At 40.2% G+C, this 23956-nt stretch overlaps 1 protein-coding gene and 2 pseudogenes across 1 annotated transcript in view; 1 reads left to right on the top strand and 2 right to left on the bottom strand.

Annotated features, from left to right (window-relative positions):
• Positions 1-23956, top strand: part of plxnb2b (plexin b2b) — a 357777-nt gene that overhangs the window by 3095 nt on the left and 330726 nt on the right. The gene's annotated exons all lie outside the window — the stretch shown is intronic.
• On the bottom strand, positions 11073-11377 carry LOC148362979 (U2 spliceosomal RNA; annotated as a pseudogene).
• LOC148362978 (U2 spliceosomal RNA) lies at positions 11406-11540 on the bottom strand (annotated as a pseudogene).

The raw sequence follows: 23956 nt of genomic DNA, 5'->3' as shown, positions 1-23956 counted from the left end.
TGCCTTCTGCTGGTACCTGCTCACAGAAATATGGGTAAGGGGATAATATTCCTCGCCATATGAGTGCAGTTATTTTAGGCAGGAATACAGCAACTTGAAAAAAATAGCTACACTGCCCAATTAAAGTGCTCTCTGCTGGTCCCTGCTTGCAGCAATTCTGCAATTGTAGAAAATGAATCTTGGTTGTGCATGTGCAGTTCGCTTTTTGGTGTACAAAATGGCAAAAACAAGCCTCAAGGCTTAATAAAGATGTGCTCTGCCGAACCACGCTCGCAGCAATATGTGATTGGGAATAATGGATCCGGGACAGACAAGTTCACTTTTTAGTGGACAGAATGGAAAAAAAAAATCGCTAGGCTCGACAAAAACACACTCTGCTGGCCCCCTGCTGCAGAATTTTGAGATTAGAAATAATGAATCACGGACGCGCAAGTACAGTGAACTTCTGGGTGGACATAATGTCAGAAAAGCAACTAGTCTCGATGAAAATACGCTCTGCCGACCCCAGCTCACAGTAATAGGAGATTCAGGATGATGGATCACGGCCACACAAGATCAGTTCTCTTTTTTTTTTTGGACAGAACGGGGGGAAAAAGCACAAGCCCTGATTAAAAATGTGCTCTGCCGGTCCCCGCTCGCAGCAATATGGGTTTGGGGACAATGGTTTAATTGATGATTATTTATACCAAATATAAAAAATCAAGGGGAGGCTGTTCTTTGAATAGTGGAGGAGGCCGGAATAAGCACTCAAGCTAACCACTACCGTGCCACTAACATGCAATATGGAATGAATGGCATTTCGCTTTTAGCATGTCTGGACAGTTTTTTTTAAAGCTTGTCAACAGTTGTTCAGCTTGCAAGGCGTGTTGTCTGTTTTTGTTTTCTTTTTCTTTTTTTAGTTGCGACCAATAGAGCTTCTATTGAGGGTTTCCTTCCCACTCGGTTCCCTCCGTGTGCATCTCCTCCATCAGAACCGCTCTCTGTTCTGCCGGCTTGTCGCTCTAAATCGTCTTTTATTGGTGCTTGGGCCAGCATGCGCCCCCTTTAGCACAGACCTACTGTACATGGGAGGCCCCCGCCTCCCCGGGGATTATTTCCTTTTTAAATAACATTATATAAACAGTCTTGATGGATTAACACTGTCGGAGGCATGTGGAAGCAGGAAAGAGGGTTGCCGTTTCTGAGCCGGAGTAAGGATGCTCTCCCGGTCCGGGCCATCTGCTCACATGGACGCACACAAGCTAGCTCAGCCTCTGTCGGGCTGTCGCCGCAACAAATGCTTCATTCAGGTTTTATCTGCTCCACTTGGAATAAATAGAAACACCTTATCAGTGGCAAGGTGGGCGCTGATAAATGTTCTCCCGCCACTTTCCGGAGAAGACTTTGCGAAACAATCCCGAAAGCCATATACGAGCACAGCAAAACCGGGATTTGTGTGTGTGTGTGTTTTTTTTTTTTTTTGGAGCAGCAGGCCACCAACTCTGGAAATAGGAGTCAGTGGTTAGATCATCATCCACTCAGAGTATTTTCGGATGCAGTCAAAAAAAGGTCTGACGAGCAGAGAAGCAATTTTGCATTCTGCTCTTAAAGCTCCTGTGTGTATTATATGGCGATTCCTAGTGGAGTCAACATTCATTCTTTTCAAAAAAGTATCATTGATTTACCCAACAAGCAAAAGCACATGTACTAATCCATAGCATTATTTGTGTTTGGACATTTTTAGTTATAATACAAACCTTGACACACCTTTTGAAGAAGCGGAAAAGTTTTGTCGCCAGCTTACAACTAGGATGACCATTTTGCAAAGCTAGCTCTTCCGGGTGGTCGTTTTTAGCACTTTTAAGCACTTGACGTTGTTTGTTGTTGCTCGCAGGGATTAACACTAGATTGTATGTCCTGTCGCTGCCTGAAATTCATCCTTGTTAATGTGAGAAAATTTGGAAATATGCTTTAGAATTTTGCACAATTTTATCATTTATGCATTAGTAGTACATCTTCTTTGAAAACACATGCTTCAGTTACATAAAATGGTCAATTACACACATAGTAAGTCTACACTGCTGCTAATCTGTACATCTGTTTGTCTGTTTTGTTTTTTTGCACTACTAGGAGTTCTTTATACCTAGCCACTCCTTTGCACATCTGTTCTCCTCTGCACTATCGTACTACAGTGTTATTGTTACTGTACAGTGACTTGTTTACCTGACTGCCCATTTTGCACATCTGGTTAGCTGCTACTCTTGCACTCTTTGTACTATTGTATAATACTATACATAGCCATAATTATTTAGTATATTATTAGTACTTCAATACTCCAACTCAAGACAACATTTTATTTATATCTGTACATTCAAGGAAACTGTGCGGGTCAGATGTATCGACATTTCGTCCTGTATACACGTGTACTAGAATAACAATAAAGTATATCTGAATCTGAATCTGAGTTACAAAAACTTAAGAGTGGAAAATTATTTCATACTGTCACCAGGTTCTTCAATGTTTTGTGAGGCCGCATGGTCAATTTCCTCCTGGCATAGTCCAAACCTTATTCCGTCTTGCTTTTATCTCAAAAAGAAAATTTCGAGGTCAATTCGGGCCTAGCTTTTTTTTGTGTTGCTTTGGATTACTGGCTCGTGTCGTTTTTTTATATGAAAAAAACCCAACAACATAATCCTCGCAAGCAACAAGCAAATAGGAAAATGTCGGGAAACAAGCCGATGCATGATTAGTGTTTATGCAATTGGTTCATGGCAAGTAGCTCATTTAGAATTACAAGATAATCTTCCTGCTCCCACCAAAAACAGGCAAGCAGGATGTGACCTAAATCACTATCATCATGTCAACATAAACCTACTTTCTCTTTCAGTCATGACTGTTTAATGCTTTCATACACTCAGGCATGGATTTGATAAATTAAACTTATGATATCAATATTTCTCAAAAACTTAAAAGCAATCTTAATTTTTATTATATGTATTTTTAGGGGGGGTGGGAAATATTTTCTGGACAGGGTTTCATTTTAATAATGTCATATTTAACATAATTTGCGTCGTTTAACACTGTGCATAAATGCAAAGCCAATGGCATTGGCGGCTGAGGGCCATGTCACCAAAGCTAGCATTAGTAGTTATCTAGAATTAATTGGAAAAGGGATTTCTAATACATAAAGTGAAGATGAAAATATATTATAATACAATAATAATAAATAATAGCTGTAAAAAATAATACGTTTCTCAAAAAGAATACTTTTAGGTATTCTTTTGCTAATATGCAACTCCATCTACCTACCAAAATTATGTATTTTTATAATGGTGAAATTGGGGTGGGCCATGACAAAAACAAAATCACCATCTCGATTTGACCATGTTTTTCTTTTCAATTACAATTTGAAAGTTTTACCAGGTGTTAATACAAATCGCTTCAGCAGGTATCAACTGTATCCACAATGCTAGCTTTAGTTGTTAATGTAAAATTTTGCCTTACTTACTAAAGTGATGCTAGCGGCCAAAGTAAAGCTAGCTACCAAAGCTCTGCTCTTAGCCAATTTGACTAGTGGTCACGTTAGCAAAAACCATGAGCTGAATCCAAGCCAAGGACTACCCTAACAGAATAGACGATCTAACAATCAATTTTGTGGGATTATGATCTTGTTTTGGTCTTGAACTATCTAATATCTTGCATGGGTTTACATAAGGCATTCATGCAAGGAGATTAAAACATGCATTATTATTATTTTTGTGTTACTTTACTGCAAAGAAAATCACAGGATTTATACAAGCACGTCCACAATTTAAGCAGTAGCATTAGTAGTTAAGGTCTGTTAAACTGGCATTAGCTGCTAAATTATCTCAGATCAACTGATAAAGTGATGTTAGCGGCTAAAGTAAAGCTAACTGCTAAAGCGTTGCTATTTGCTTAAAAACATTGGGGGCTTTGTTAGCAAAATAATGGGCTAAATCCAGGCCGGTGACTACCCAAACAGAATAGCCGATCTCCCAATCTTTCAATTTGGTGAGATTACGATCTTGTTTAAATCCTCAGCAAGCTAATATTGTCGTATCAGCCACCCTTAGGGAACACTCTACAACAGGTGTTATACCCGTGGGTATGCAATCTTTTACTGGGGGACAAATGCATGAAAGGTGTTTAGGCTTGGCATTAGTAGCTGGAAGAGAAATCCGGCGACTCGAGGTTTTGTCCAGATCGGAGATTCGTTTCGTCTTTTCGCGTACCGGGATTAGCGAGCCATGTCACGCTGAGTTGGATTTCTGATCATATCTGAATTTGAACCACGTGCTGTCCAACTTTCACTTTGCAACCTCTCGTTTGTCCTCATTTTCCCCCTTCCAAACTTTTTCTTATCGGAGTGCCTTGTTCCAGTGTGGCATTGTTTGCACCTCACACTACTAACCCTTGACAACCTTTCCACTCAGCACTTTAGCAACCCTACAACCCCCCCCCTCCATTCTTTACAGATAAAAGATAAAATGTCAACCAGCCTCCGAGGTGTGATTGCGTTAACTATTATGCTTACTTCCTCAACTCTTGTGTGAATGAAGGCGCCAGCCTCTGGAATCCAACTTCAAATCGCATACAATGTGAGGATTGTGGAATTATTAATAGATGATGTCTGCATACATGATAAATTTTTCTTTGTGGTGCACAATTGTTTTTTTCTTTGATAAAAATCCTAATTCTGAAGACAGAGAACTTTTTTTTTCCAACCTTTTGCAATATTGGTAAAAGTAAAAACATTTGACGATTCCGATTAATTCATCTTTGTTCGTTATTTTTGTTTACAATAAAATACATCTTTAGTAAACATGTGTCCACAAGGGACACTATAGCTAAATCAGTGGTTAGCACATTCGCTTAACCTGCGAAAGGTCCCCGGTTCGAGACCGGGTGGAAACATATGTCGGCCTGGAGAGGAATGGGCGCCACCAAGCTGTACTTGCCCAAGACACACCACAAAAATGGTGGCCCTATGACCCTAGGGGTTAAGGGATCCAACCAACCAACCAACCAACCAACCAACCAATAACTATAATGACATTATATTGTTATGAGCACCATCACGCTGACAAATATATATTGCATTAAAATGCATATGATTTCGGGTGTTTTCAATTTCATAAATATGTCACTCTTAAACATTCTACAAGTACTCCAATACTTCATATCACATATGCCATGGCTAAGAAAAATATAAAACTCATTATTATCTAGAACAGAATTTTAGCGGTTATCTGTGTCTGTAGGAAAAAAACAACATTTATTGTTTATCATTCCTAGTTATGATAGTAACAATTATTTGAATAAAAAACCTGGTTCTAAACTAATAATTCAATGAAAAATGTTTGAATTTTACAGCTATATTAGTTGATAAAACCTTAACCCTCTTAAATACTTATTTTCCACGTAAGTAAATATGACAATATATTAAAAGTTTGTTAGGATCGTGTGGTTTACTTGAATCCGTCTTTTATCGTGCTTCTGCAAAGTAGCCCTCCCCCATCATTTTTAACATGCGCTTTGCAGGCCTCTGCTTTCATTAATAGTCAAATGGGGATAATGGATCCCAATTGTATGGGTGCTGTTTATTTTTAAGGCAAAAATAATTTAAAAAAAGCAACCACTACAACACAAATTTGCCTTCTTGTTTCCCGCTCTCAGCATTAGTCTACTGGGGGTAACTGATCACGGCTAAAACCGTACAGTTCATTTTAGACGGGGCAAAACAAGAAAATTGTTCTTCCAGCCCCTGCTCTCACCAGGAACTCAAGGATGGCGGCCACAACCATGGATTTAATTTTAGGCAGGGCCAGAATGCAAAAAAGCGCCATCTGCCGTTCCCCGCTTCAGACAATATGGGATCGGGGAAAATGGATTTTGGCCGCACAAGTGCAGTACATTTAAGGCAGAAATACAGTAACAGCAAAAAAAGACACTCCAGGTCCATCAAAAGTGCACTCTGCAGGTCCCCTCTCGCAGTAATATTGGATCGGGGAAAGCGGATCCAAGCCACACTAGTTCAATTCAGTTTCTGATGGACAATATGGCAAAAAATAGCTGCCCAGCCTAACAAAACAGTGCCTGCTCGCAGCGATATGTATTGAGAATAATGGATGGCGGAATATATTTCAACCTGCATGCACTAAGGCCGCGGAGTACGAAGCAATAATAGTAATATAATAAATATAATTTTGACATGTTTTGAAAATTATTTTAATTCATGTATGTACGATGTCAAATAATTGTCTAAAAAAAATCAATGCAAAAGCATGTTCATGGCAAGTATTTGCCATTAATCTTTTACATAAGAAAACACAGCACATTTGAATAAAAATTTAAAAAATAATCTTCTTTTCCACAAGCGTGGTTTCCAAATTAGACATGTTTGAGTGATGTGTCTTCAGCGGCTTCGCTAGCGGTGCGCTAAAACACTTATATATCACTATGCCGCCGAAACGTTATGAAACTTGACGAGACCCGTGGTCCACCATTGTTGTATTTCTTGTTTTAACTATTCACGTGAAAACTATAATGACGATCCTTTCAAGTTTGTGTTTTTAGGCTCCCAGACGCGTTTGTCTTTGCCAAAAAGATTTTTTTTCCTTTTTTTTTCTCGTTTAAACTGCTCCGTAACCACTCAGCTGCGGCTGCAATAAACCTCAGCACCGTTGAAACAGTTTCTGTCTGCGGGCTTCCAAACACAATCATCATTATGGCCGCCTTGTAGTTTTCACTCTGATTCTCACCCCAAGCACTCCGCCACGTGTTTTATAAATTTTCATGCTGGGATTTTCTGTTGATTATTTACTGGGAAACGGACTAAATCTTAGCCGCTTAGCTTAGGTCAAGAATGTGGTCGTTTACCGGGAATGCTTAAGCTCCGTCAGTATGGAGATAAGAAAAGTCATTCATTAAGATCAGGTCTGTTTATTATGGATGTTAAAAGTTCATTTTTCTAATTTAAATACGGTAAAACCAACATGTATCCATTTTGAGGTGGGGATCGCAAGGTAAAATTGTCATACAGTGGGGTATAGAAATCGATAGTTATTAGGTCTGAACCCCAACTAAAAACATTAGAATTGTACACAGTAATCCCTCATTTATTGCGGGACTACATTCCAAAAATGACCCATTACAGGGAAAATTCACTGGAGTAAAGATTTTTTTTTTTTTACAACTATTATATGACTTGACTATATAATCAAATACTCATCGACTGAAACCAAAGAGAAAACCCTTTTTATAGGCTGAAGCATTAGTTTAACAAATAATGTTTTACTTGTCTATTTTTCACAAATAACAACTGTACCATCAAAAATACAGTAATAACCGGGGAGACTGTTTAGCCAATCCAAATTCAGAACATAATGCACGATGGTCATCCTGGAAGGGGGAATTACCTTAGGTGCGGTCTCTTCTCAAGGTTTCTTCTTTATCCTTATGCTGAGGGTTTGAGTTTTTCCTTGCCCTCGTGTAGGTTTCAGATCAGGGGATAGTGTAATAATAGTCCGTAGTCTGTAGAGCCCTTTGAGACCTCTGGTGATTAAGGGCTATACAAACGAACATGACTGGACATTAAAAATCCATGAGGTAGCGAAAGCGTTAAAAGCAAACTGCATTATAGAGAGGGATTAATGTATAAAATATCAAACAAGAGTCACAAAATATAAAGTAATTACGTCTAATATGTCATATCTGTGTAAATGATAAATAACATTGAAAAAAAAGGAACATTTTAATTTTATTTACCTTTGGTGTGACTTGAGCTGGCATATTGGAGTTATTGGGTGGTTGCAGAGTGTGGTAGGGATGGCGGATTTAGACCCATTCAGATAATTTTGTGAAAATTCGCCAAAAAGTGTTATTTTGAAGTGGTGAAATTGTCAAGAATTTTTTGGGGGGAGAGTATGAGGTTAGGGAAATAACTTATCAAAGAGGAAGCATAACTTCCGCTTGCTGTTGATAGCAAAGAGCTGTTGGCAATATCATTCTTGCATATTGACTCGATGCCTTTAAAATACATTTGGTACCGACAGAAGTCTGTTCACAGCAAAAATCAACATTGTTTTCTTTAATGATTGTTTTTTTTTACCACTAGGAGGCACTAAATAGTACAATGTTTCACTTTAAAAGAAAAAAAAAACATAAAAATAACATTAAAGTATATTAGGATATATAAGTGCATCAGATAAATAGTGCTATGGCATATACAGTAACATATTTCCAAAATATGAGTAGAGAAATAAAATATGAATGTCAGTTTTTCCATGGCAATATATTTTTCAGTTTAGAGTTGTGAATGCCCTAGAGAAGAAGCTCTCTCTGGCCTATTAGTTCTTGTTTAAAGGGACCTGTAGTGTCTGCAAGACGGCAGCAGCTCAAAGTCAATGTCCCCCAGACTGGGTAGACAGAAACTGATGATTTTCTTGGATGAATTGATGACACTCTGTAAGGTTCTCGTGTCTGCTGCTGTCCATACAGCATACCACACTGTGATGCCATATGCAAATATTTTCTCCACTGTGGCCCTGTAGAAGGACACCAGCACCATCTGCCTGAGGTTGTTTTTCCTGAGAACTCTCAAGAAGTGGAGTCCATGCTGGGCCCTTTCAGGTGCTGCCATATAATACTTAAATTTGATATATCAAAAAAGTAAAACCTTAAAAACCTGCACTACTGTGTCTCTTTAAGACCAGTTTAGGGTGATAATGGCCCCAAGAAATAAACTCTCTGAGCCTGTTATTCTTCGCTTTAAGGGACCTGTATCACAGAAGGCTGCTGGTCAAAGAGGTGGTGGCCTGGGTATGAGGGGTCCTTAATAGTATTGTCATCTCTACTGCAATCTCGCAACTTGGCAATTTCCTCCTTTTCATTATTTGAAATCATTACATCAAAATCATGTTATTATTTAGTTGTAAATAATGAACCTTATTGTTATCCAAATACTGTATTCAAATGTTCTTATTTGCTTCTTGTTTGGTTTACTTTTCGCTTTAACCAAATGATAGTCAGCCAGTTTTCACATCTAAACTCAGCCTTGTTCTGTACTCACAAGCCCGTCCATATTCTGCTTTATTAACAAAACTGCAGAACTCCAGAGCTTGTTTTTAGCCATCTAGTCTCGCAACCCGGATGTTGATTTAAACATGCAGTGGAAGAAAAAGTCCATCATCCTGCATTGAGCAGAAAACAATCGATTATTTTCTGTGCTGTGTTGATGACTCTGCTGCCTGGTACCCAGCGTACTTTACCTTTTTGTTGTTTGTTCACCAGCATTTTCGGTTTCAGGTTGTTTACAAAATCTCACATGATCTACATTCTCAGGGTTTTTGGAAGCCACCCACTTAGAACATTGGGACATTTTCATACCTATAAAATAGCAGGAACAAGAGTGGGTGGGCTGAGTTGACACAGGTTTGTATCTGATCCAGGAACTGCTGCTTTGTTTTCCAAGAAATCGCAGTGTTCATGTCATTTTTTTTCATGTGCTTTGATAAGTGAATCTAGCATAGATTGCGATCAAAACCTTTTAAACACTTCTGAGGGAAGTTATCACGTAACAGCAGATCCATCGGTTCTCGCTGGGGGGAGGGAAATGTACCCCGCTGATATGAGAGTTCAATGTATTGAAGATGAGTCAAGGTTTCAGTTGTGTGAAAATGTGTTATGGCTGTGCTGGATGTGACGGTGTGCTGTTACATGTTATCTACCTTCAGTAATGCGCTTTTCAAAGTGACTGAGGCTCACAGCTAATTAATAATGAGAGCAAGTGCATTGGGTTGAAATGGTTTTTACTTTTTGAACTCATCCTGTGGCTATTTTCTAGTATTACCGTATGTATTAATGTACAACGTTCATTTTTCACCTAAAAAACTCTTAAAGTTTGGGTGGGTGTTATATCCGAGGTTTTATGTTAGTATTATTACTGTGTAATGATTGTTCAGTCAAAACAATTTCTCTGAGCACTATTATGTGTTGGCCTGACGAAGGATGGGCACCACAGGGCTTTGCTTGCCCACAACACACCACAGGAAATTGTGCCGGTGAAGAGGCTGAATCCTGACTGCTAGTCCACAAGTGTTGTCATCAAACTTATGACTGAAAAACAAAGTATTGATCGAATAATAAAGTCAAGCTTTAGTCTATCCACTACTTTAGATTTATGTTTACAGAAGCTGTATAATGTTATTGTAATTGTACATAAAAACAACAACACAAATAAAAAAATAACTCGATTTTGGTGTCTTTTTCCTTTTTTTTCTAAATACAGTGTGCAGTTAACAAAAGAGTTATTGGTTATCAGTCTCAACCTCTAAATGAAGGATTTTATCGGGTATCGGTTGGAAAAAAACATTATTGCGCTTGCCTACTTTATACGGTGCTATTCTTCTTGATTAAAAACCTCATCGTATTTTCTTTTGTGGTTTTCATGAATGGGACTTCTATTTAATTTACTTTTATCAGAGAGATTCTTATAGCTACCTATAAAGATTATAAATGTTTCATCTTGGTCACAGTCATTGCCAGTTTGAAATTGAATCCAAATATAATTGATCTCGATGGGAAACTTGCTTTTGCGGTCATGTGTTTTCGCTCAGGCGCCGATGCCCTCAATTCATTTTTCATCCTTATCTGTCTTTTCACAGTTAATCCCCAAAATGACCAATTTACTCTGGCCCAGATCATTTTTAATTATCACCTCTGCTTTAAAGCTAATATGACATCCAGCTGCTTTATGTTAATAGGATAGTTGTTGTCGAGTGTTGGGGTACCTGCCCTTCTCCTCGTCCCCTCATGCTGTTAAGCAGAGGCGAGAAAAGCTACTGGACTAGTCAGTCCTATGTTTGATGAGTGGTAAATTTAATAGAAGAAAATCTAGTGTCAATATTGGGGTTTTGGGGTTTTTAAGGGTTATTGATCTATCTTCGTTATTCATTATCCATTATTCTTTTTCGGTCAGTTCATTATATGCTACAAAGCCTAGGAGCCGGGACACTTACTCTCAGCCAAAAGGCTAAGCTAAGGTCCTAGCCCTAAAGCCTTGTTGCGATCATTGCGAATGCACCGTTCCCGGAGGTACTGCAATACCGGGCCGATGCGTGGAGTGGGCAGAGCAAGCTCTTATTCCATCTCGGCCAAAAGGCCAAGCTAAGGACTTGGCATCAAGGCCAAGCTAAGGACCTAGCATCGATTGCATCATATCAGGTGGTACTGCATGATGGGGGGTTTTGGGGTTTTTAAGGGTTATTGATCTATCTTCGTTATTCATTATCCATTATCCGTTATCGGTCAGTTCATAATACGCTACAAAGCCTAGGAGCCGGGACACTTACTCTCAGCCAAAAGGCCAAGCTAAGGTCCTAGCCCTAAAGCCTTGCTGCGATCATTGCGAATGCACCGTTCCCGGAGGTACTGCTATACCGGGCCGATGCGTGGAGTGGACAGAGCAAGCTCATATTCCATCTCCGAAATGCAAAAATCAAAGATAGTGACTTCATAGAAAGTACACAAGGCCAAGCTAAGGATCTAGCATGATTTTTTTTTTTGGTTTGAACAAATTTATTGACACTAAAAACAGAAAACAATCATGACAATCTCAACAGCAATTAAGCACATTCACAATATTATATTCCAATATTACGCTTTTAACAGCAAACACAAAGTGAGGTTTGAACAAACCTTCTCGAAAATCAAACATATTCACAATTTCATTATATAACATCTTTGTTAGTGTCAATAGATCCGTCCAGGCCAAAGTCGATTGTCCTCGGTCTGAACAAATCCACCGACACCAACAGCAGCAAAACACAGCCATCAAGCATATTCACATTTTTTTTATATTTGACAATATGACGTGACGATATGACGTTTTAACATTTTTTCCTGACATTTTCAACATCAATGAAACAATTTCAGAGTTATTTTCTTTTAACAGGATCTAGCATGATTAGTTTGAACAAAAGCCGAACATTTATTCAACACTGGACAAAATAATGGACAACATTTAATTTAAATTATACTAAAAGAATACTTACTTGGTTTATGGTATTGATTGTGAAATTCTAAGTTTTTGGTAGTTTTCGTTTAATAACCCTGTTTTATTTTATTTACCGTAAATTCCGGACTATGTATGTTTTATGACCAAAACGTAAAAAACTAAAGCGAGCCAATGTGTAGCCGCAGCCGAACAGGGCGCCGCCATCTTGGATCGTGCCATTATCAATAGGATCACCACTTCCATTACTGTTTTTATACTACCAGATCACCGTAAATTCCGGACTATAAGCCGCTACTTTTTTCCTAAACGTTCAACACTGCGGCTTATTCAGTGATGCGGCCAATTTATGTAATTTTTCCAACGGCCGCCAGCTGTGCTCGAGTACAAAAGGTAAGATTTAGACCGGTGGAATATATGCGCCGAGGAAGACTGCAACTTCTTGGCTTGTGCATAAATTAAATTAGCGTAAACATACCCTCATCATGTAAAATGCAAAAAGAAAGGCACATCAAAAAATCCACCATCACCAACGGGTTCCGAGAAGCCGGTCTGCTGCGTGACGGAGACGAGGGCACAGAATCAGGAGTGGATGGGAGCGTGGGACGACGTCTATATGACAAAGTTTCTTTCCGACACAGAGGAAGACGACTTTGATGGCTTCAGTTCTAAGGAGGAAGATGAGGACGGTTTACCGTGATTGTTACAAGTACGGTATGTTTTTTTAACAGACCCGTTTACTGATTTGCGAGCGTGTTGCTAGCGTGTTGCTACCATTAACTGCCCTGTCACAGGCACCGTTTGGTATGAAAGTTATACTATTATTATTAAAGCTTTGAAAACTCTCAGTGTACCGCCTTTCTTTGGAAATACAGTGCATCCGGATTGTGATGTGTGGAAGCGCAGAGTGAAATTGTCGTATTCACAGCGCTTCACTTTTTCCACATTTTGTTATGTTACAGCCTCATTCCAAATTGTATTAATTTAATCTCTTATCTCAAAATTCTACACAAAATACTCCATCATGACAATGTGAAAACGTTTTTTTTTTTTTTTTACTTTTTTGAATTTATTAAAAATAGAAAACTAAGAAATCACATTTACATAAGTATTCACAGCCTTTGCCATGAAGCTCAAAATTGAGCTCAGGTTCATCTTTTTTCCACTGATCATCCTTGAGATCTTTCTACAGCTTAATTGGAGTCCACCTGCAGTAAATTCAGTTGATTGGACATGATTTGGAAAGGCACACACCTGTCTATATAAGGTCCCACAGTTGAGTGTGCATGTCAGAGCACAAACACCAAGCATGAAGTCAAAAGAACTGTCTGTAGACCTGCGAGACAGGATTGTCTTGAGGCACAAATCTGGGGAAGGATACAGAAAAAATTCTGCTGCTTTGAAGGTCCCAATGAGTACAGTGGCCTCCGTTATTCGTAAATGGAAGACATTTGGAACCACCAGGACTCTTCCTAGAGCTGGCCGGCCTTCTAAACTGAGCGATCGGGGAAGAAGGGCCTTAGTCAGGGAGGTGACCAAGAAGCCGATGGTCACTCTGTCAGAGCTCCAGCGTTCCTCTGTGGAGAGAGGAGAGCCTTCCAGAAGGACAACCTTCTCTGCAGCAATCCACCAATCAGGCCTGTATGGTAGAGTGGCCAGACGAAAGCCACTCCTTAGTAAAAGGAACATGGAAGCCCGTCTGGAATTTGCCAAACAGCACCTGAATGACTCTCAGACCATGAGAAACAAAATTCTCTGGTCTGATGAGACAAAAATTGAACTCTTTGGTTTGAATGCCAGGCGCCATGTTTGGAGGAAACCAGGCACCGCTCATCACCAGGCCAATACCATCCCTACAGTGAAGCATGGTGGTGGCAGCATCATGCTGTGGGGATGTTTTTCAGCAGCAGGAACTAGTCAGGATAGAAGGAAAAATGAATGCAGCAATATATAGAGATATCCTGGATGAAAACCTGCTCCAGAGCGCTCTTGACCTCAAGCTGGGGCGAGGGTTGATTTTTCAGCACGACAACGACCCAAAGCACACAGCCACGAACTCAAAAGATTGGCTTCAGAACCACTCCTTGAATGTCCTGGAGTGGCCCAGCCAGAGTCCAGACTTGAATCCGATCGAACATCTCTGGAGAGATCTGAAAACGTCTCCCATCCAACCTGATTGAGCTTGAAACTTATTGCAAAGAAGAATGGGCAAAACTGCCTAAAGATAGGTGTGCTAAACTTGTGGGATCATATTCAAAAAGACTTGAGGCTGTATTTGCTGCCAAAGATGGATCAACAAAGTATTAAGCAAAAGCTGTGAATACTTGTGTAAATGTGATTTCTTAGTTTTTATATTTTCAATAAATTCAAAAAAAGTAAAAAAAAAAACGTTTTCACATTGTAATAATGGAGTATTTTGTGTAGAATTTTGAAATAAGAGATTAAATTAATACAATTTGGAATGAGGCTGTAACATAACAAAATGTGGAAAAAGTGAAGCGCTGTGAATACTTTCTGGATGCACTGTATGTGTAACCATGTATAATATGTATTTGCAACTGTATATTTTTGTGATGTATTTATTTGAGACACTTATTCTGATATGTTTTGTACGGGCGAATGAGAACGAAGGGGCGCAACAAGCGGGGGGTGACGGGAAGTGGGGTGAATGTGAGAACTGTTTGTGGAAGCGGCGGACAATAGTGGATATATATTTTGCCCACCCTTACCTTTGGAAATATACACTTTTGTCCTTGGATTACTGCAGATCTGCATCAAACGTTAAGTACCGGTATCATTTTCCGTTCATCTTGCCGGCTGTGACTTTTGGATTGTGTACTTTAATGAAGGACATTCAGTTTCAATTGCGGGACGTAAAGTCGGTGTTTGTGTTACATTTTTTAAATGTGGGCGCATGCGGCTTATATACAGGTGCGGCTTGTGTAAGTACAAAATCGGTTTTCCTCTTAAAATGAGGTGGGTGCGGCTTATAATCAGGTGCGCTCTATAGTCCGGGATTTACGGTATTTTAGTTTAATGTCCAGACATTTACTTTAATTTCGGTTTCTAACCTATTATTATTCACAGAATTTACATCAATATAAAGTGATGGGGTTTTAGACATCCTAAACCTGTTTGCGTGTTAGAATTTCAAGACAATTACAATGAATGACAAGGAGGTTCATCAAATAAGCAAAAATAAACCAGAATTCTTGATGTTCTCCAATTAAAGGAATCCCAAATCCATTGGCATAACCGTTTTTTCAAAGTTCCGCTGTCCACAGTCAAGAGTATAGTAATAATCCAATTCCTACTGTGACCTTGTTGTGAAGCTCTGTGATTAATTAGATCTTTGTTGGATTCCTGGTCTGGATAGCTCGCCTCTTAGATTACAGAGATATCTAATCTAAGACAGCCATGTCCAAAATCCGTCCGGGGGGCAGTTACAGCGCGTGCTCTGTTATAAAATCAGAAATATGGGTACAAAAAGAATTTCACCATTTTACCTGATGCGATCATGACGTCTGATGGCCAAAGGGCTACTGCTATCATCACTATAGCAGTAGCCCTTTGGGCACCTTGCCATAGGTTTTCTCTGAGATTTTTTTTCTTTAAATCATGTGATGTTAATTATCTTTTCCCATTAATACTTATTAAATAACTCGAAATTGTCTGTCAGCTTCCTCTCATTGCTTTTCTTCTAGTGGCTCTGCTTCCAGATGTGTGCTTTCATATTCAAGCATGTAACCAATCACATTTCATCCCTTACTTGTTGCCAGGGTCAGAATCCTACTCGTCTGCCTTCAAAAACAATTCTGAAGGTCTGGTAGCATAACATCAGTGTTCAATAAAGCTGTTTGTTTAGTCAATCAGATTCCAGGTTGGAGAGTTAACGCTTGCTAGCGGGCTTTGGGAAACGTCAACGTTTTCACAAACTATTGGCACGGGGAAGGTATCAAAACGCAAATGTGAAGAAAAAAATCCCTGCTTGTTCTGTCGAATGAATTCTTTTGGCCCTAAATTGAATAAAAACAGGACGATAGGACAGGCTCGACTTTCAGCACTAGCTCAATGGCGATAAAATACAACTCTTTCATAAAACCTAAAAGGAAATATTTATTACCTTATCCTCAGTAGGGTCGCGGGGGTGCTGGATCCCTTCCCAGCTGTCTTCGGGCAATGGGCAGAGGACACCCTGAACTGGTTGCCAGCCAGTCAGTCGCAGGGCACACAGAGACAGACAACTCACTCGCTCACTCACACCTTGGGACAATTTGGACCGGCCAATTAACCTGACATGCATGTTTTTGTAATGTGGGAAGAAACCAGAGTGCCCGGAGAAAACCCATTCAAGCTCGGGGAGAACATGCAAACTCCACACAGGAAGGTTCGATCTAAAGACCTCAGAAATGTGCCGCACACGCGCTAACCACTGCCCCGCCGTGCTGCCCCTAAATTTATCATATATTCTAATATTTACTACAATCTGTTACCGATCAAATTTTTATATTTTCTCTAAATGTCGAATCATCTTTTTATTTTTATTTTATTTTCCACTCTCTTTTGAAAGGGGGCTACTCTTTCTTTTTTCTTCTCTTTTATTCCTTTTCCTTGCACACTGGGCGATTAATTAGAAAGTAGAGCGCGTCAGCGTCAGCCAGGACTGGTAGGTGACAGATGCATGAGGAGTCAGTCTACAGCAGCAGCTGGATGAAGGTCACAACTACCTGGGGGAGCACACAAAAAAGTAGGGGGCACACAGTAGCGTGGCAGATAAGCTCTACTCATGTGAAACTTTTATAGAGGAGATAAAGCGCCACATGGAACACGGGAGTCCTTCACTTGCAGAATGTATTTTAATAACAGATGGCTCCTTTAACAAAAAACACTCAAGCTCGTCTCCGCCAGATGTGTCCCCTGATGCTACGTACGCCAAAATATGGAGGCGCCTGTTTACATCTTACTTTATTTGGTTATGTAAGGAAATTGTTACGCGACAGGCAGTTTGGTATTTTATGACTAAGTCATTTAAGTCGGAGATTGTCTTAAAAAATGTTAAATTTTGTTTTAGTCTATTTTTTTATGGAAACTGTAAAATCACATTTTCCATTAAAGTCGATGCTGCTAAATTGGGTTGATCGAGAATGTGTACTTAAAGCAACTTTACACGTTTAGACTTGCAGCAATAACGGCAAACACAGTGGACAGTTGAGCAAAGTATAAGACATGAATCCATTGTGATGTGTGGAAGCGCAGAGTGAAATTGTCGCAAAGTTGTCACAGTTGCCAATTGGCCACGCCCATTTGGCGCCAGCTGCGGCTCGTTGACTAATTAGCTTCCCTCCTATTTAAGCTCAGTGCTCTCAACCACCCTTTGTCAGTCGGTCAACGAACCGCTGCACCCACATGACGTGTGTTTTGACTCTGTCCGGTTTCCTGCTTGTGTTTCCTGTCCGGTACCGTTCCCGTCTATTTTTTCCTGTTTAATATCGATCTCCAGTGTCTGGTATCGTTCCCGTCTTTTTTTGTCCTGTTTGATATCGATCTCCAGGGTCTGGTAGCGTTCCCAACTATTTTGTCCTGTTTGATATCGATCTCCAGTGTCTGGTATCGTTCCCGTCTATCTTGTTCTGCTTGTTATCGGACTCCAGTCACCAGTGTCTGATATTAATCCAGTCTGTCCCGTCCTGTCCAGTGTCGACCCCATCTGTCCGGCATCTGCTTGTGTAATTGGTATCGATCTCGTCAGCCTCTGGCTTCCTGTCGTTCCACGCCAAACTGCTGCCTTACCTCTTACGCCCAGCGATCGCCGAATCACTGGCGTTTGGGTTAACGTGTATGACTGCCCCATTTCCCGTAAAATAAAGCCTGTGTGAGAAACGTTTCGCATCTGGGTCCTCCTTCTTTCTTGACAATAGCGGGGGATAAAAACCTTTGGTAATTAGCTATTGCTGTCGGAACCCATGGAACCCCTAGAAAAACATTAAAATAACAAACCAGTAGATAGTAGGTCTACTTATGTGTAATGCACGTGCATATAATTACAGACACTTCCCTACTTACGACCATTCGACTTATAAAAAACAGGCTATACGAACATTTTTTTCGGGATGACGAAAAATATCCGGACTTAAAGCAGTAAGTTAGATTTTGTATTGTGTGCACCTTTTTCTGAGTACAGGACAGTACTGTAGTGCTTCTTTCCGCTACTATTGGCGTGTGGCGCTGTGAGAGCACACCCAGCATCCACCCCTAAAAAGAAATCCGCTTCCTCTTCCGAGTTCGTGCACAAACATACTGAACTGTATCTCTAGCATGCTAAGAACTTTGACGTTTTTATTGTTTAATATCTTGTGTATCCATTCAATATGGTTGGTGTAAAGTGTAAAGAAGAGGCTAGCCGTTTAATTTGAAATGAAGCTTGATGTGGTTGAGAAAATGATTGGATTGCTTTTTTTCGGCCACTTTTACCATTGAGTAGGAAGTCGCCTAACTCTCGAAGCTCATCTTCCAAAAGTAAGTTCAAATAAACTTTATTTTTCTTTATAAAGCATATTATTTTATGAAATGTTTACTTTTTAGTGCAAAGCCATACAAGTTACTTATACAAGCCTTAAACATACTCATATAAACTTTAAACATACAAAGTATAGCACTGAAGCAACTTACGAATAAATTCAATTTACAAACGATTGTCCGGAATCTCGTTCGTAAGCAGGGCAGCGTCCATATATACATGATAGGAATATTGCATATTCACTATGCATATGCTACAAAGTTAACATTAACCATTACAGTAAATGATTGTGCCTGCTTCAGACAGCCTTATGGGAATGTGCACCACTTAAGCTCAGCCTTTTCCTTTGGGGAGCGATTGTATTTCATTAACAGGGAAAATAGTTGGAATTTGCTTGAATTGATCTTTTGACTACGCACTGGCATTCAGAAATGTGCCTGTTTACACCTCTCGTTTATGGTTTGTCCTGGGTTCAACTGGGTAGCTGGTGGATGCAGAGAAAGGAAGGAGACAGCGACAGTGGACTAAAATGAAAATTATCTAAAACCTTTCATTAGCGAAGATTGTCATGCCCAAAGAAGATTTCCTTCATTTAATCGCCTCTTTTTTTAATAATAGTCCCAATCGTTGATTTGTTACGACCCAGCAACTTAGCGAGGGTAGCAATTTGTGTGCCACTTTGTAGTTCTTTAAGAATGCAAGCTTTGTTTCCATTGTTACCATTTTTTTGCTTTTCCATTAGCATCAATGCAAGCCTTGAGACACATGGCTAACAAATAGCTACCCAAAAAAACCCAGTATTTTATCGCTGACACGCAGTGTTAATGAAGATTCTGTAATAAATGAAAAAGGAGAACAGCATTGTTAGTAGTAGTTCAGCCAATAGCCTATCAGCATTTTCCTAATGCCTTTACGCAAACCAATAGAGCACCAGAGTTTTATATGCCTATGACCAATTGCAGACAGGCATCTAAGTGATGTAAATTGTATAACGAACACCGCAAAGTTTGAATTTGATCCGTTTTGGAACTCACAAAATAATCTGTTGTGGATGTCATACAATGAAATTTGATAGAAAAGTGCTGTTTAGAAGACGTAGAAAATTAAATAATGGAAAAATAGAGTGCTATAAAGACAATCGAAAAAATATACACTCATCATATACAGTTATGATAATAGCATTACTAAAGTCAGGCATTTTATGCTCATTATGCGTTCATATGATTTAAAGGCTCAATCGCAGTTTAGAACTCGTTATAATAGAAACACAGTTGGAGATTTAATTGGAGTCCAACTGTAAAGACTGAAGCGTTTCCATGGTTGTTCTTTCTACTCGCAGAAACATTTTACCATTTTAGCCTCCCGGTGATTTTAATGAAATTGAAACTAATGTCCAATATGAACCGCATAAACAGCCGACGAGATGGTCTAGTCTACAAGTCTCGCGTCCCGGCTAATATTATTGTTTTCACGCTGGGATAATGTCGTATGCAGATAAGGGTGTCTGCCTTTATTGCTTCTCCAATGAAATGATAACCAAAATGAAATTTTTTTAAATCCGTCATCTGTATTCTTCCTGTCGCCTGGCAAATGAGCTGGATGTTGGTGGCCTCGCGGTCAGCCATCATCCAATAGTGACCTATTAAAACGTGTTACGACAGCAATCGCTGAAGTTAGTGAGAATCTCATTACATGTCAGCGTCTCCGTTACTCATTCCCGCATAAAATGAACTACACCCGTGCGATAGCGATCCGTTATACCCAATCCCATATGCAAGCAGGAACCGACAGAAGGCACTTTTTTGTGGAGGTGTGCCGTTTTGGCCTGCCGAAAATGAAATGCACGGTATGGCCGCAATCCATTATACTTGGTCAACTATTGCCAATAACTGAGGGTAGGGAAAGCACTTTTTTTTGTCCGGGCTGCTAAGGCATGCCATTGTGGCTCGCCTGAATTGAGCTGCACTGTTTTGGCCGCGATCCATTATGTCCGGTCTCTTCTTGCTGAGAGCAGAGGCAGAGGACATGTTTATTTTTTTTTTTACCCCAGACTGCTGAAACATGTCATTGTGGCTTGCATGAAATAAATTGCACTGTTCTGCCTGTGATCCAATATCCCCTGTTGACTATTACTGAGAGCAGGGGCCAAGGTAGCAAATTTGTGTCATGCGTGGCAACTTGTTTTTCCTGCCTAATTTGGACTGCACTTGTACTGCCGAGATCCATTATCCCCAATTCCTTTTCTTCTGTGAGTGGAAAGGCACTTAGCCGTTCTGGCTAAAAACTATTCAGATACTTCAATGACCCAGTTTTAAATGGTTTGATTATCCATCCATCCATTATCTGCACCGCTTATGCTCAGTAGGGTCGCGGGGGTGCTGGAGCCCATCCCAGCTATCTTCGGGCAGTGGGAAGGGGACACCCTGAACTGGTTGCCAGCCAGTCGCAGGGCACACAGGGACAGACAATTCGCTCGCTCAGTCACACCTAGGGACAATTTGGACCGACCAATTAACCTGACATGCATGTTTTTGGAATGTGGGAGGGAACTGGAGTGCCCGGGGGAAACCCACGCAAGCATGGGGAGAACCTGAAAACTCCACACAGGAGGTTTGATCTCACGACTTCAGAACTGTGCCGCACACGCGCTAACCACTGCCCCGCCGTGCTGCCCTGGTTTGATTATCGGCTGTGAAATTAATAGAAAGGAAGATATTGATCTCTTTTCAGCCAGGGCATTCTTAGAAGCGGGGGTCAACAATGCAGGGCTTGTGGGCACCACGTAGACCCTAAGATCACCTGTGTAGCCCCCAGACCAGTTCTTTTAATAGCTCACCAGTGATGGGTCATTGTTATTTTCCGTCAAATGTGATTTCTAATTAAAGTGAGGCTTTAGTGGTTGACTGAGTTTATTTTAACCCTACTTCTACTATTCACAACCTTGTAATATTACAGCCTAGAGAGGGATGGGCGCTACCAGGATGTACTTGACCAAGACACACCACAGGAAGCGGTGCCCCAATGACCCAAGCAGCGGTTAAGGGATCCGTGAATTGTAAACGGGAAGATACTTTTTTTTTCCCACTAACTGCATTTTCCTTGTGTTTATTATCAAATGCCAAATGATGAAATAAACTTCATGCTAAATTTAAGAATAAATTAATAGTCAAGTCATGTTTATTTGTGTAGCCCTTAATCACAAAGTGTCTCAAAGGGCTTAACAGACCACAGATTATTGCAAACCACAGAGTATTATGGCACCATCCCCTGATTTAAAACCTACATGAGGGTAAGTAATACACAGATAATTATATTATTTTATATTAGATTATTCGACTAATCGTTTCAATAGTCGATGACTATTAAAATAAAGGTTAGTGGCATCCCTATCCTTCATCTGTATTCCCTCCTGTCTCTGTTAAATGAGCTGGATGTGGGTGGCCTTCCGGTCCGCCATCATCCAAGAGGGACCTATTAAAACGTGTTTCTACAGCAATCGCTGAAGTTAGCGAGAAACTCATTAAATGTCAGCGTCTCCGTTACTTATCTGCAAACTGACAGAGCGTTTTACAGAGGACGGCGGCAACTCACCTCAGAAGGTGACATTTGCTGGCGCCCACCGCTCACAAATGCGCTCGCTAATATTTGAGTTGGGTAAAGGGCGGCGCCGTTTATCGATCCTCGTGGGTAAAAATGAAGGGCCTGGGGCGGCGGGGAAGTCTCGCCGGGGAATGCCATAAGTCAGAGTAAAGCAAAACAAGCGGTACGCCGGGCAATAAGGGAGGCCTCCATGGCAAATATGATGAGGTTCAAGACAATTTATGCTGTGGCTTAGCCGGCTCGCGCACTGTTTGTCCGCTAAGGCGAGGAGGTCATGTTTTTGTTGCTGCGCTGTTTGTGTTTGAGCAGGATTATGCCCAACGACTTGAGCAAACCTTGATGCAATACTGTGCTCCCTCCGTTTTCGCGCTAAATTAGTTGCATAACAATCATAATGAGGGATTTCCCGCCAAGCAGGAACTACTGTATATCCTCAACTATAGCCCAGATTTAAAACTATAAATCAAGATGTAGGTTTGTTCTTGGCATTGGTGAGGACACGGCACATTTTTTAAGTGATAACATAATATTTGTGGGGACTAAACAATCATTGCTTGATATTGTTTGGAACAAACCCTTTTTTTCAAAAAGTGATTACATAATGTTGTTAGGAAAAAAAACAATCGTTTCTCGATATTGGTTGGGACAAATGAAATGATCTGCATTTATATAGCGCTTTTCAAGTCAATGACTTCCCAAAGCGCTTTACATTGTGCTTCACATTTCCCAATAGCGGCCGTGATCTGTGCAGCCATGTAAGGCGCTAACCTGCTTATTGGGGGTAATTGGGGGTTCAATGTCTTACCCAAGGACACTTCGACATGTAACACGGACAAGCCGGGATTCGAACTGGGATCCCTTAATCCTAAAACGATCGCTCTACCTCCTGAGCTACTGCTGCCCCCAAATCCCTTCCTTCCATGGCAAAACTAAGTATTTTTATGAAATACAATACAGTGGTGCCTCTACTGACAAATTTAGTTCATTCTGGGAGTAGCTTTGTAACCTGAAACATTTATAAGTAGAGATGCCTTTCGAATTTAAACGTTCGAATCCGTTCCAGCTTTTTTTTTTAATAAATCATAAAGGAGCACCATAACATGAAAAAAATACATATAATAATGAGATTTACGCACAATAAACATAAATCAAGAGGCACATGATGTATAAAAAAAAACAAGAATAAAGGAAATAATAAGAACATTCCTTTACCTTTTAAACAGCCTTTTTGATTACAGATCCTTAGCAGTGTTTTTTGCCCGCATTTCTTGAAAAACTATTCCAACGATGTCTGGTTTTGACAATCTGTAGGAAATCATAATGAGCGATAGCCCGAAATGTCAACAGTTTTAATGGGTGATCCCTTTCCACAAATTCATGAAATTTTGCCAAGATGTCTTTAATTTGGGCTAATGGAATGATGGCTGCATCCTCTTGTTGTCTCAGAACTCCTCCTGCACGACTGTGTATCTTCATACCTTTCAATTATCTCTTGCTTTTTCTCGATAGCCAGAAAAGTCTCTTCCTCCTATTTTCTCCTTGTCCATTTTTCTGCATGTCTTTCGTGGGGTCCATTGTGAAAGATAGCTCTTTGTAGCGGTACCATACAGTAGACTGAGTACAGAGCGGAAGGTCACACGAAGAGCATGCAGGGATTCACGCATACACATTGGGTTGCCAGGTGTTTACACAGTGGTATGGGGACTCAAAAAGCATTCTGGATTCACGCATACACATCGAATAACCAGGTAGAACAGGGGTGACAAATGACAATTCTCGTGATTGCTGAAAGCAGTGGTCAGAACAGTGCATCTGTTTTCGGGTCA

Source organism: Urocampus carinirostris, chromosome 7 (genome assembly GCF_059441175.1).
Source record: "Urocampus carinirostris isolate Australia breed hairy pipefish chromosome 7, RoL_Ucar_1.0, whole genome shotgun sequence".
NCBI classification, from domain to species: Eukaryota; Metazoa; Chordata; class Actinopteri; order Syngnathiformes; family Syngnathidae; genus Urocampus; species Urocampus carinirostris.
The sequence above is the reverse complement of the archived record's forward strand: the minus strand, read 5'-3'. Positions and strand labels throughout refer to the sequence as shown.